Raw genomic sequence first — 15056 nt, 5'->3', positions numbered from 1 at the left:
TTATCAAATGTCAAAGATAAAGAGAGAATTCTGAAAGCAGCAAGAGAAAAGCAATCCATCAAATACAAGGGAAGTTCAATAAGATTCTGTACAGATTTCTCCACAGAAAACCTGGAGGCAAGACAGTGGTATGATATATTTAAGATACTGAAAGATAAGAACTGCAAACCAAGAATTCTATATCCAGCAAAACTGTCCTTCATAATAGAGGGAGAGTTTAAAATATTCTCAGACAACAGACACTGAGAGAGTTTGTGAACAAGATACCTGCTCTATAGGAAATACTAAAGGAAGCACTACAGACAGATAGGAAAAGACAGGAGAAAGAGGTTTGAAGCACAGTATTGGGTGATGGTAGCACAATAATGTAAGTACACTGAAGAAGGATGACTGTGAGTACTGTTAAAAGAGGGAGGTTAGGGGCATGTAGGACACCAGAAGGAAAGCTAGAAGATAAAGATTGGGGCTGTAAACTTAGTGAAACCTAGAGTGGCCAATGATTGTAATTAAATGTACAAATATGTTTTATGTTTTTATATGAGGGAGAACAAATAAATGTCAACTTTGCAAAGTGTTAAAAATGGGGTGGTATTGGGAAAAACATACAATCAATGCAAACTAGAGGCTATAGTTAACAATAACATTGTAATATGCCTCCATTAATTGTAACAAAGGCAATATACCAAAGCTAAATGTCTATAAGAGGGGGATGTAAGGGAGGGATATGGGATTCTTGGCTTTGGTGTTGTTGTCTGACATTTTTATTGTACTTTATTTTAACTTTTTTCTTTTGTTGCTTTTTAGTCATTTTTTTCTCTACTTTTTTCTTTTTACTTTTTTTCACCTCTTCCTCTTTCTTTGTGGAATAAATGGAAATGTCCTCATATAGATTGTTGTGGTGAATGCATAACTATGTGATTATACAGGAACCATTGATTGTTTACTTAGGCTGGAATATATGGTTTGTATAAAACCATCTAAAATATAAGCAGAGGGATACAAGTGTTGGAGAAAATGTGGAGAAAGGGATGTACCTAATCACCTTTGGTGGGGAAGTAGAATGGTGCAGCCCATGTGGAGGGCAGTGTGTCGGTTCCACAAGTAGTTAAGCATGGGGTTGCGATATGGTCCAGTAACTCAGTTATTGGATATATACTTGGAAGAACTGAAAAGAAGGACATGAATGGACATTTGCACAGGGGTTTATAGTGTCAGTATTCACCATATGCAGTGGATAGAGGTGGCCTAAAGGTACATTGATTGATGAATGGAATGGTGAACTGTGTTGTATGCATACAATGGTATTTTGAGCTGCTACAAGAAGGAGTGAAGTTGTGAGGTTAATGGACATTGAGGAAAGTATATTGAGTTAAATAAACCAGAAATAAAAAGAAATACATTATAATGCCTCACTAATATGAACTAACAATAATGCACAAACTCTGAGAATTGAGTCTGACAACATAGGTTATCCGGGGAAGGCTTATTGTAAAGTTTCCTAGATTGTAAGCTCTTACAACAGATACATCTATTCCTGAGTTGTAATGGTTATTTCTAAATTCCGAGATGCTGAGCTCTTTGTGTATAACTTGGTCAGTCACTGGAACTTTAGTTATCTGTGTGACACCTGAGACTCAGAGGCAGAATCCAGCAGCTACAAATATCAGCATTACTCCATACAGTAAATATTAAGGAGTCTGAAAAAAGAAATCAGACTTCAGTTAAAGATATGAATGAAATGGACTTGGTTAGGACTGAAGGGAAAAGGACGATATTGATGGTGTTTTTACAACTTTAACTTCCGTGTGAGACCAAAGGAAGAGATGGTTATTAGGTGCAAAATCTATATTTTTTGTAACACATTATACATTTTAACTTGTATTGTCAGTTTATTCAAATAACATAATCACATGGAACATTGAATAGGGAGTGAAAACTTGTTGGTTTGCATAGTTCAGTGTGAAGCCCCAATACATCCCAGAGTAATCTGGGCAGAGAATAAAAATATATTGCAAAGCCCTCTTGAGGGAATATTACATTTCCCCTCTTGGGTATTTAAGGATATTCTCATAAGCATTGGGAGCTACCAATTTAGAAGTCTGAACCCTCAATCTTGGACTTGCCCTTATGAAATGTTACTGCAAAGGAGAGGCTAAGCCTACTTATATTGTGCCTAACAGTCACCCCCAGAGAACCTCTTTTGTTGTTCTCTCTAAACCTCTCTCTCTAAACCAACTTGGCAGGTATTCTTAGTGCCCTCCCCCTTACATGGGACATGACTCCCAGGAGTGTAAATCTCCCTGGAAAAGTGGGACATGACTCATGGGGATAAGCTTGGCCCTGGCATTGTGGAATTGAGAAAGACTTTTTGGGCCAAAATGGGGAAGAGAAATGAAATAAAATAAAGTTTTAGTGGCTGAGAGATCTCAAATCAAGTCAAGTGGTCATTCTGGAGGTTATTCTTGTGCATTATATAGATATCCCTTTTTTAGTTTTTAGTTATTGAAATAGCTAGAAGGAAATACCTGAAACTGTTGAACTGCAACCCAGTAGCCTTTATTCTTGAGGACGATTGTATAATTATGTAGCTTACACAGTGCGACTGCGTGATTGTGAAAACTTTGTGGCTCACACTCCATTTATACAACGTATGGACAGATGAATAGAAAAATGAGGACAAAAAGTAAATGAATAATAGGAAGGGATGGGGGGTATGGGATGCTTTATGTATTCTTGTTTATTTTCACTTTTATTCTTATTCTTTTTTGTGTATGGTAATGAAAATGTTCAAAAATTGATTGTGGGATGAATGCACAACTATATAATGGTACTGTGAACAATTGATTGTATACTGTGGATGATTGTATGTATGTGAATATATCTCAATAAAATTGAATTAAAAAAGAGCAAATGATAAATGCATTATTTTCACATGTGTATTCTCTATGTCATTTTTAGTCAAACTTCTTTTTATGGTCTTTTGTATGTTTCTGTGACTAACAAATAAGTCTCTCTACAGTTTCAAGATGAAAGTCTATGAAGCTTCCTAATATTTCTGCCTCTTCTTTCCTACTATCAATTTATTTTCTTCTTTCTCTTTCCCAACTACCTAGAAAGTAGCCCTCAAACCTCAGATGATCATTCTAACCCTCCATTTTGAGGGGGGATGATGGATCATTCTTTTTGTCTACAAGTAGATCTGTGAATTTTGGGCTACTTAGACTGGCATAAAGCACTGCATGCTAGAAACTAGAACATCAGAAACTACTCTATCATGTTAAACACCGAGGCTCTAACCACATGGCCTTGGGTTAAGACTCATTAGAAGAAAGTATTTGAGAATTTTCCAGTTGGGCTTTATCCATGCTGAATAAAGCCCAGGCAACACCCTTTATCCTTACATAGACATCAGCTTCCCAAACGTAACAGTGTTCAGATAATTCTTTTCTTCTGTCCCAAAGCATGCATCAGTTGTATTACTTCTTTCTTAAGGCAGAATGAACACCTGCTGAATCAGGGTTTCTTTGTCTCCATTTTGGAATATTTTCACTCAGGGCCTTTCACTAGGAAAGGTAATAATGGTGCTACTATTTAGCCAAGTATGATGAGAGTGGTAAAAGTAGTATTGCAATGTTAGAGGTTTGATCTTCTGATATGTGAATTCCTTTCAAGGAGGCAATGGGACTCAGTTGAAATAATGGTTTCAGTTCTTATTTTCTTTTCCCTTATGTAATCTTGAAATAATAAGCTCTATTATAATCATACCTTTAACCAGGTAATCTAGATTTCATCTCTTGCTGAAATTTTTCTCCAGCCATCGCTGAACTTCTCAAAGATTGTAGTAGAAGGGACACTTTTCTCCCTGATAAGCAATTTTTGTCTCTGCACAATGCACACGTGTTCAAAGCCTACCCCATAAGCTATGCTGGCATTATTGTTCATGCAGTCAGCCAACTGGGGTGGCAAAGAGAAACAATCAGGAAGCATGTGGGCTGCTGCACATCAGTCTTCCTGCTCCAGTGCTGCTTCACCTCAGAAGACAAAGAGAAGTCCCCAGGCACTGCTCAATTATCTGAAGGATGAGCCTCATCACTGTAGACCAACAGGAAGTCAGCCACTGATGAGAACTCTTCTACCAGTTTACAGAAGGCTGGCAACTGGCTAGTAAAAGGAGGTCAAGTGGCTGAGCCAAAGTTGACCACCAGTGGGTGTACAGGGCTGGCAAAGTCAAGAATATGGCACTCTGCTCCATCCTCCGCCTTCTCCAGAGCACCATTTCCACTACTGCCACCTCCTTTAGGATTGGCAAAGTGAGGGCACAGAAATCCTGCAGCTTCAGCCCTGCCCAGCCAGATTGGGACTCCTGGAGGCAATTCAGCCTCTACGCTTTTTAATTAGTATTATAGACCATTCATATTTAAAGTGATTATTGTTACAGTTGGGTAAATATCTACCATATTGGCAACATTCTTTGTGCCCCCCTTTTATACTTTTATACTTTCTATGATCATTTTATATGATTCCAGTTTATTTTATATCTTAGCATATCAATTGCACATCTTTCATTTTAAAACCTGTTTTTTTAGTGATTTCCCCAGAGTTTGTAACATACATTTTTAACCAATCTTAAGTCCACTTTCAAGTAACAATATACTACTTCACATGTAGGCTGGTACCTTATAAGCAAATATTCCCAATTCCTCCCTCCTATTCCTTATGACATTGCTATCATTCATTTCATTCATCAGTATGCTACCATAAGTCCATACATTGTTACTGCTATTTTAAACAAACAGTTATCTTTTGAATCAATTATGAGTAATAAAAATAAAACATTTTATTTTGCCTTCATTTATTACTTTTCTGGAGCTTTTCATTTCTTTATGTATATCCAAGTTTCTGAGTTTGGCATTTCCTATAGGACAGGTTAATGGTGATGAATTCTCTAAGCTTCTGTTTATCCAAGTCTTCATCCTTCACTTTTGAAGGATAATTTTGTTAGATATAGAATTCCAGGCTGGTGATTTTTAACTCTTTCAACACTTCAAATATTTCACTCCACTATACTCCTACTTGCATGATGTCTAAAGAGAAGTACCCTGTAATCCTTATCATTGCTCCTTTAAAGTTTTTGTTTTCTCTGGCTTCTTTCAAGATATTCTCTTTGTTTTGGTTTTCTGCAGTTTGAGTATGATATGCCTGACATAGATTTGTGGTTCCTGATTGGTATTTTCTGAGCTCTCTATGAGACTTTTCAATCTATCATTTATTTTTGAAAATTCTCTGTCATTACTACTTCAAACATTTCTCCTACTCTGTCTCTCTTTCTTCTCCTTCTGGTACATGAATTACATGTAAATTACACATTTTCAAAATGTCCCACCATTTTTGGTTCTTTTTTATGTTTTGATTTGTTGAATTTTCTTCATTTTTTTTTCTCTTTGCATTTTGGTTTGGGAGGTTTCTATTGACCTATCTGCAAGCATGCCAGGCCTACTGAGGAGCCCACCAAGCGTGCTTCATTTCTGTTACAGAGTTTTCTGTTTGTTTGTTTGTTTGTTTGTTTTCTAACATTTTCTTTTATTCTTTCTTAGAGTTTCTATTTGTTTACATTATGCATCTTTTCTCACAGGTTGTCTACTTTTTTCATTAGAGATCTAAACATATTAATCAGAGTTATTTTAAATTCCCTGTCTAATTTCAAAATATGTGCCATATCTGAATCCAATTTTGAAGCTTATTTCATCTCTTCAGATTGTGGTTTTTGTTTATTTGTCTTTTAATGTGTCTTCTACTTTTTGCTGAAAGCCAGACAAGAAATATGGGGTGATAGAAATTGAGGTAAATATGTTTCGTATGAGTTTTATGTTAATGTGGCTTAGAGTTTAGCTGTATGTAATGTTTTCTGTGTTTTCTGTAGCTGTAGATGCCAGAAGTTTCAAACTCCTCTAATGTCCTAATTTTCTTTTTCTTTTTTTTTTTTTTTTTTGTTTCCCCATTTGAGTTTGGTCTTCTCTGAGTACTCCTCCTCACCTCCTCAGAAAAAGTCTGTATTTTGTAACTCTTTCAGCTATAATTATACTGGATCTGTATTGTGGTAAAGTTTCAGGGAGGAGAAGCAGGGCTAAAAGGAGCTAAGTCAGCTAAATGCTTCCTTCTTGATATGATAAGGAGCTAGTAATGTTTTTTTTACCCTGGGAATTAGACCTTCGGTGCAGAAAATACTCCGGGCATATTTCACAATAGTTGCTTTTGCCTTACCCCTGCCAGGGCCATGATCTTCCTTAGCTCTTCATAGTGAGAAACTTTAAGGTCCCTGGAGGTAAAAATCCATGAAAAAGTGCCCTCCCCAATACCATGGCCCCCAGGAAATTCTCATTCTTATGCTGGACCACACTCAGCCTCCAGCAATTCATCACAATTAACATTTAAATGTTCCTACTAGTTAATGGCTCCAGTGGCTTCTCTTCCAGGTAAGCAGGTCCCATTTTTGACTCTATAGACTCACCTGTCTCTCCAGATTTCAGGGTGATGATTTACCCTGTCACTTCAATTCTCTGATGGGTCCAATAACAATTGTTGATATTCAGTCCTGAGCTTTTGCTTATACGGACAATACAATGACTTCTAAGCTCTGTACATGTTCGAACGGAAATCAGAGGCCTCCAGAGCCACTTTTTAATACAGAAATTTGCACCCCAGGCTCTACACTCTTAACTATTTCATTATGCTAACCTTCCACATAATGACCCACTGTACCTTCATAACCACATCTCTGCTTTTAAGAGATGTGTCATAAAGAGTGCTTGATTCAGTTTCTGAATAAGAAAGTCACTTAATTCATTTTGTAAATGTAAAAAGTGTGAATAAGCTGTTTTTACTGCTGCAACATTTAGGCAATTTTCTGAGCTTAAGATGCAAATTTCTCGAGGACAAGTTTTTTTTGCCAGTGTCTAGAACTGTGTTTTATAGGCACTTACTATTAAAAAATTTTTTCTTGACTAAATAATTGCTCCAGGGAGATAAAGGAATTATATCCTGAGGATGGTTAAAATAAATTGACAACAATAAAACTCTGTGACCCCAACTCGACCTTGGCCAACAATATTAGTGTTCAGGACCGTCACCGACACTAAAAAAGGCTGCTTGCAGACAGTTTTCCTTAGTATATCCTGTGGATTACACCAGGATTCTTCAAAGCCAGGGATCCCCCTTGATGTCTGAAGTCATTAAAAACTAACAGGACATATATATATATATACACACACACATATATATATGTATATGAAAAAAACTATAACAATGAACTAGAGCAAAAATTAAGTTCCAAGGTAAGAAAATAAATTTTGAAGATTTCAGGAAAAAGAAAAATTCCTGAAAGGTCAGAAGATAAGGTTTGTGGAAGTTGGAACAAAAACTGCACCCTGAAAATATCACAGAAAGCATTTTTTTTTTAAGAGAGAAGAGAAGGAAGGAAGAAGAAAGAGGAAGAAATTAGTATGGAAGGAAGGGTAAAAGAAGGCAGGCAGGAATTCCAAACAGAAAATTCAGGATTAGCCAAAACATGGAAGCAGGTGGTTCATGGAATGAAAGGAAATAGCAAGGAGAATGATTGGAGGGCACAGAGGATTTAGGATGATGTACAGTATTAAATCAGTTTAGAAAGGTAAATAAAGGTCAAGTGCTTATTTAAATCTTAAACATAAAACCGAATGGTAGGATTAAAATGCACTTTCTGAAGACATTCTGGGCATCTTCAGCAGCACTTTTTTTCAAGGATAGCAAATTGCTGGGGCACTAGATCATTTGGCATGAAAAATCCAGTATGTGGTAGGCACAATTCAATTAAGTTTCAATCAATATCTTAGAATTTGGGAGCATTTGCTGTAAATTTTTATATGAAACCATATCATCAAATTTGAGTGCAGTTCTGTGAAAATCCCAGGTTCCCACCATTGTTGAAATATTCTTTGACCCTAAACACATCAATCTAAAATATAAGGAAACACTGGGGGATACATTCTGAGAAATAGAATTTTTTAAAATCCAGATAAATAATACCTGGAAAAATAATGAAAACTATATACAAATATTTAGGGATCCATCCAGAAAAAATGTTTTATCTATTCTTTAAATTCTAATAAAACCAAACATTCTCAATGCATTTTTTTTATTAGTTACAGTCTCTGGTTTATGCTAATTGCATTCCTCCCCCAATGCCTCCCCATTTTTAACACCTTGTAAGGTTGACATTTGCTTGTTCTCCCTCGTAAAAGAACATATTTGTACATTTTGTCACAATTGTTGAAAACTCTAGATTTCACCAAGTTACACAGTCCCAGTCTTTATCTTTCCTTCTTTCTTGTGGTGTCTCACATGCTCCCCACCTTCCTCTCTCAACCATATTCATAGTTATCTTTGTTCAGTGTACATACATTGTTGTGCTACCATCTCCCAAAATTGTGTTCCAAACCACGCACTCCTGTCTTCTATCACCCTGTAGTGCTCCCTTTAGTATTTCCTGTAGGGCAGGTGTCTTGTTCACAAAGTCTTTCATTGTCTGTTTGTCAGAAAATATTTTGAGCTCTCCATCATATTTGAAGGACAGCTTTGCTGGATACAGGAGTCTTGGTTGGTGATTTTTCTCTTTCAGTATCTTAAATATATCACACCACTTCCTTCTTGCCTCCATGGTTTCTGCTGAGAGATCTGCACATAGTCTTATTAAGCTTCCTTTGTATGTAGTGGATCACTTTTCTCTTGCTGCTTTCAGGATTCTCTCTTTGTCTTTGACATTTGATAATCTGATTATTAAGTGTCTTGGCGTAGGCCTATTCAGATCTCTTCTATTTGGAGCACGCTGCGCTTCTTGGATCTGTAATTTTATGTCTTTCATAAGAGATGGGAAATTTTCATGAATTATTTCCTCTATTATTGCTTCTGCCCCTTTTCCCTTCTCTTCTCCTTCTGGGACACCAATGATACGTACATTATTGTACTTTGTTTCATCCTTAATTTCCCGTAGATGTTGCTTATATTTTTTCATTCTTTTCTCCATCTGCTCCTTTGCATGTAGGCTTTCAGGTGCCTTATTCTCCAGTTCCTGAGTATTTTCTTCTGCCTCTTGAGATCTGCTGTTGTATGTTTCCACTGTGTCTTTCATCTCTTGTGTTGTGCCTTTCATTTCCATAGATTCTACTAGTTTTTTGGAACTTTTGATTTCTGCCGTATATATGCGCAGTGATTCCTTTACAGCCTCTATCTCTTTTTCAATATCTTCTCTAAACTTTTTAAATTGATTTAGCATTAGTTGTTTAAATTCCTGTATCTCAGTTGAAGTGTATGTTTGTTCCTTTGACTGGGCCATAACTTTGTTCTTCTTAGTGTAGGTTGTAATTTTCTGTTGTCTAGGCATGGTTTCCTTGGTTATCCAAATCAGGTTTTCCCAGACCAGAACAGGCTCAGGTCCCAAAGGGAAGAAATATTCAGTATCTGGTTTCCCTGAGGGTGTGTCTTAAAAAATTGCTCCACCCTTTGATGCCTCAGGTCACTGTGCTTTTCTGCCCAGCAGGTGATGCCTGTTAGCCTATAATCCTTGACTGGTGTGAGGAGGTATGGCCTGTTACCCCAGGCTCTAGGGTCTGGTTCTGAATGGAAAGGGCCCCACCCCTTTCCTCCTAGAGAAGACAGACCCCCCAGGTAGAGGTCATTAGCATTTCAATGGTCTCTCTCTCTCTCTGCTTGTGCTGTCTCCACCCTTCCCCAAGTCATAGCCCTGGAAACTGAAAATGACTGGGGCTTTCTCCACTGAGCCAAAAAAGAAACAGACAGTCCCCTTCAGACCCAGTCCAAGGCGACCTTCCGGCTCTCCAAGGTCAGTCGTCACCCAAAGACTCTGTATGTTTTTGGGGGATTCGTACCTGTAGTGAGCAGTTCACACTCGCTACTTAAAACTTAAAACCCCAGTTGGAGCTCAGCTGAGTTATATTCACTTGCTGGGAGAGAGCTTCTCTCTGGCACCACGAGGCTTTGCAGCTCGGGCTATGGGGGAGGGGGTCTCACAACTTGGATCTGTAGGTTTTACTTACAGATTTTATGCTGTGTTCTTGGGCATTCCTCCCAATTCAGGTTGGTGTATGATGAGTGGATGTTCTCGTTCCCCCACAGTTATTCTGGATTATTTACTAGTTGTTTCTGGTTTTTTGTAGTTGTTCCAGGGGGACTACTTAGCTTCCACTCTTCTCTATGCCTCCATCTTGCCCCTTCCTCTGTCTCTATGCATTATTAAAGAGATGTTAACTATGTAGTGAATTAAACCCACATGACTCATGCCTTAAACACATTCATCAAATCAAACATTTTTAAATTATGAGGCTATCGTTTCCTTCAAAGGAAAATTTTCAGCAGCTTCAGATTTGATTTACCATTAAATATTATTATGTAAGACCCTGTGAATCAGAGCTCTGCCCAAAACTAAGGAACCTCTAAGTTCTAAATGTAAGTAAAGAAAGTTCTTTCCCTAAAAGCTGGCCCATTTTATGACGAGCCTTGCATTTTAGAAATAGCATTTTTCTCATCCACAAGTTCTATTTCCATGTTGACTTTTGTTCATTTGTTATTAAACTACATCAATACACAATCACATCTTGAGCAATAGAAAAGCACATTCATTTATATCTATTAAGCTATGTTGTTATCTGCTGTGTTGCCAAAAGTACTCACATATCATTTCATATTCCAGAAAGCCTAATCACTAGAAACTTTTTGATAATGCCATGTTATTTTGCCTTTGACTTCTGACAGCAATGATATTAGTGACATATAATAAGATTTAAAAGCAAAAAGTGGGCTATGTCTAAATAAAATGATAGCAACACTATTTGAACACTGTAGAAAATACTGAGGTCTAAAAACAATTGATCCTTCCATGACAAATTCCTTAAATATTTGTGTAAAAAGTATTGTTGAGAAGGAACTCAAATCATTATCAGAAACTATTTCTTGATGCTTTTTAGTCACACTATTAGTGTTATTTAAATTTTTATGTTTTAACATCATAAGGGTTTCATGTCTATAAAAATAGGTCACAGACACAAAAAAACTTTCAAATTCAAAACTCAGCAGACCAAGAAATACAAACTTCAGTTACTGGAGATTTTATTACTTCTCCATAATTCATTTTTCTGTCATTCTATAAAATCTAGCTACAGAAAAATTCATAACAAGTGGCCATATGAGGACCAATATAATGTACTTACAAAAATATAAGTTAACAGTTAACTTAACATGCATATTTTCTGTTACATTATTCAAAGAAATTGCATATACTATGTCACCATAGAACTCTTCTTAATATGATTATGTACCATTAATTCATGGTACATATATGGTCAAAATACTAATTATTTAACTATTTTAAAAAGGCTAAGATAAAATTCAGCATTCATTCTTCTTTAAAAAAAAATCTGTGAAATGTCCTTAATCATAGACAAATTAGGTATTTTCACATACTTTAAAATGAAAACTTGGTTATTATTTCATTTGATTTTGACAGTTATTTCTTCTTAAAGGATTTGATATCATTTTCAAAATAATTGATCCTAATGATCAGTTCCTTTGCTGTTTTGATTTTATCTTTTAAAGTCTTAAGACATTAACTTCAATTTTCCATTATATCTGTGAATCATGTAGAATGCTTTAGACTTCTCAGAAAGATCCATATTACTGTTTATATCATATTTATTTTGATTAATATATTTAAACATCATATTAATATCACCATCTTCAGATCCTGAATATCTTTCATCCTTTAGTTTTTTAATATACTATAATCTGGCATTCTTTATCTCATGCTTCCTTATATTCCCATATTCTTAGTTTATTTCCTCAGTTCTTCTGTAAGATCTGATATTTAGAAAATCTTATGTATTATTTTATGATATTAGCAAATTGCTCAATAATTTATGTAATAATTGAATGGCCATTATTTAAAATCAGCTCTTTAAGATTCCTAACACTATGACCTAAAAATCTAGATTTGTGTTCTTAAAATTCTTTGAACAGCTCTATAGAGGACTTAAGCAGTAACTACATTTATGTTTCCATAAAGCTCGCAACAAGGCTGCAGCATCCCAATTAGTCACTAATGCACTTCTCTATATAACTGAACTAACAATGTGGATGGCTATCTCTCATGATCACCACACCAGCAGAGAATTTTGTCCCCCTATTCTCTTCCCAGTGCTGTGCTGCGCAGTTCCTTGGAGACTTAAAGCAATCCTGTGGTTAGCTCAGGCCCCAGTTTTAACATCACAGTAAACTCTGCTCCTGATTCCCAGTCACGGCCTCACCCCAACTCCTCTGCATGGTCTGGTCCTGGGCATCAAATTGAAACACTAGTCTAATGTACGGATCACAATTTTCTTTTTGCTAACTGATTAATTCTTTCCTACATTATGAATTTTCAGAAAACAATCAGAAACATCTGCCCCTAAGAGGAGGTAACCATTTTGAAGGAAAAAGAAGGAAAGAAAGTTACAATGCTGCACTACAACTAGTACATACTCATTAGATTTGTTCATTAAATGACTTGAAAACACTTCTTTGCAAATGAACATACTAGACCATTCTTTGGTTCCTTTACAGCAATTGGAAAACCTTACATATTTTCAACTCTTTCATCCAGTGTAATCCTCACCAAATATGATCTTAATTCTCTTTTTTTGCATACTGCAGTATTGTATCATTTCATAAAAATATTTATGATGATAATGCTTTATGCTGTAAAATCCATCCTGTAACATCATCTTAAGAAGTGAAATATCTGTTTGTGAAAAATGTTTCTGAATTTTAACCTCATTCATTCACAAAATTCAAGCAGCAGCAACCTAATTTCTACTAATTGCCAGCAAATTTGCCAAATTCTGGGAATACTACAGCAAATTTTAATATGGTCTTTAGCCTTGAGGAACACTAACTATGAAAGAGATGAGTTTTCAGATAATAAACTACACCATACTTCAATAAATAGAATATACTGAAATTGTCAAAATACACTAAAATCATGGAAAAAAGTCTCAGATAATAATTTTGTTGACATTTGTGAATACACAAAGATCATTCCATTTTAGAATTAAGATATTAGAGAATGTTTGGAACAGAGATCAGAAAACTATAGCCCACTGCTACTTAGTCTATGACCTGAGAGTTAAGAATAGTTTTTACAATTTAATGGTTGAAAAATAAACAAAAGAATAGCATTATATGTCATGTGAAATTACATATAATTCAGATTTCATTGTCCATACATAAAATGTTATTGGAACAAGTTCAATTTTGCATGAATTGTCTATGGCCACTTTGGTGTTATAACAGCAGTGTTGAGTAGTTGCAATACAGACTGGTCCGGCCTAAGAAGACTAAAATATTTACTATGTGGCCCTTCACAGTAAAAGTCTGCTGATGCCTGATCTGGATCAATGTTGTTGAACAGAGCTTTCTAGAATGATGACAATGTCCTGTATCTGCACAAATATGGTATCCACTAGCTATATGCAACTATCGAGCAACTGAAATGTGACCTGGCATGATGGAGAAACTGATTTTTAAAGAATAATTAATTTTAATTAATTCAAGTGTAGTTCATTTTAAAGCATTAATTTAATCATTTTAAATTTTGCTCACATTGAGAGATGTCATGTAGTATTAATATTAAGGGACTCCATTCTGGATTCAGACTGCAAGGGTATTAATTCCACCTCTAATACAAACTGGTTCTGAAACCTAGAGAAATTGACCTAACCTCTCTGTGAGTAGCAGCACCTCCCTTAACCTACTGAAGAGCATTGAATGAGTTAATATCTATAGAGCACATAAAATTTTACTTAGCAAACAGATGCTCAATAAATGATAATGATATTGTTATTATCCTTATTATAATTATTTTGTTTTGACATCAAAATGTATTCAACAAATGAATGCACCAAATATTTGCATTCTCAGCACCTACAATAGACAAGGTAATAGTTAACAAATAGTTATCTATATGAATCAAGATCATGTTGATACCATGAATGAGAATTAAACAAATTATCTGGCTGCAGAATCTGGTTTTTAACCTGTAACCATCTATAGCCTCTGATTCTAAAATTTTCTTTGCGTCGAATCTTCATTGCTCCTATTTATTTTTTTTTTTCATTTTTATTGAGATTGTTCAGATACCATACAATTATCCAAAGATCCAAAGTGTACAATCACTTGCCCCTGGGTACCCTCATACAGCTGTGCATCCATTACACTTAATTTTGGTTCAATTTTTAGAAACTTTACATTACTCCAGACAAGAAATAGAGTGAAAGATGAAAAAAGAAAAAAATAAAAGGAAACTCTAATCCTCCCCTATCCCTAACCAACCCCCCTCAATTGTTGACTCGTAGTATTGATATAGTACATTTGTTCCTGTTTATGAAAAAATGTTGAAATACTACTAACTGTAGTATATAGTTTGTAATAGGTATATAGTTCTTCCCTATATGCCCCTCTATTATTAACTTCTAATTGTATTGTCATGTATTTGTTCTGGTTCATGGAAGTGATTTCTAGTATTTGTACAGTTGATCATGGACATTGCCCACCATAGGATTCAGTTTTATACATTCCCATCTTTTGACCTCCAACTTTCCTTCTGGTGACATATATGACTCTGAGCTTCCCCTTTCCACCTCATTCATACACCATTCGGCACTGTTAGTTCTTCTCACATCTTGCTACCAACACCCCTGTTCATTTCCAAACATTTAAGTTCATCCTAATTGAACATTCTGCTCATACTAAGCAACTGCTCCCCATTCTTAAGCCTTGTCCTATATCTTGGTACCTTATATTTCATGTCTATGAGTTTACATATTATAATTAGTTCCTATCAGTGAGACCCTGCAATAATTGTCCTAAGGTGTCTGGCTTATTTCACTCAGTATATTGCCCTCGAGGTTTTGTCATCAACCCATTTTTTTTTTAATATGGTTTTGTTCACTCACCATACATTCCATCCCAAGTAA

The 15056-nt window shown here is 35.7% G+C and overlaps 1 pseudogene; it reads right to left on the bottom strand.

Annotated features, from left to right (window-relative positions):
* Positions 1–3787: 3787 nt before the first annotated feature.
* The window catches only part of LOC119514654, an 89825-nt pseudogene continuing 78556 nt past the window's right edge, over positions 3788–15056 (bottom strand).

Source organism: Choloepus didactylus, chromosome 1 (genome assembly GCF_015220235.1).
Source record: "Choloepus didactylus isolate mChoDid1 chromosome 1, mChoDid1.pri, whole genome shotgun sequence".
NCBI lineage: Eukaryota > Metazoa > Chordata > Mammalia > Pilosa > Megalonychidae > Choloepus > Choloepus didactylus.
The sequence above is the reverse complement of the archived record's forward strand: the minus strand, read 5'-3'. Positions and strand labels throughout refer to the sequence as shown.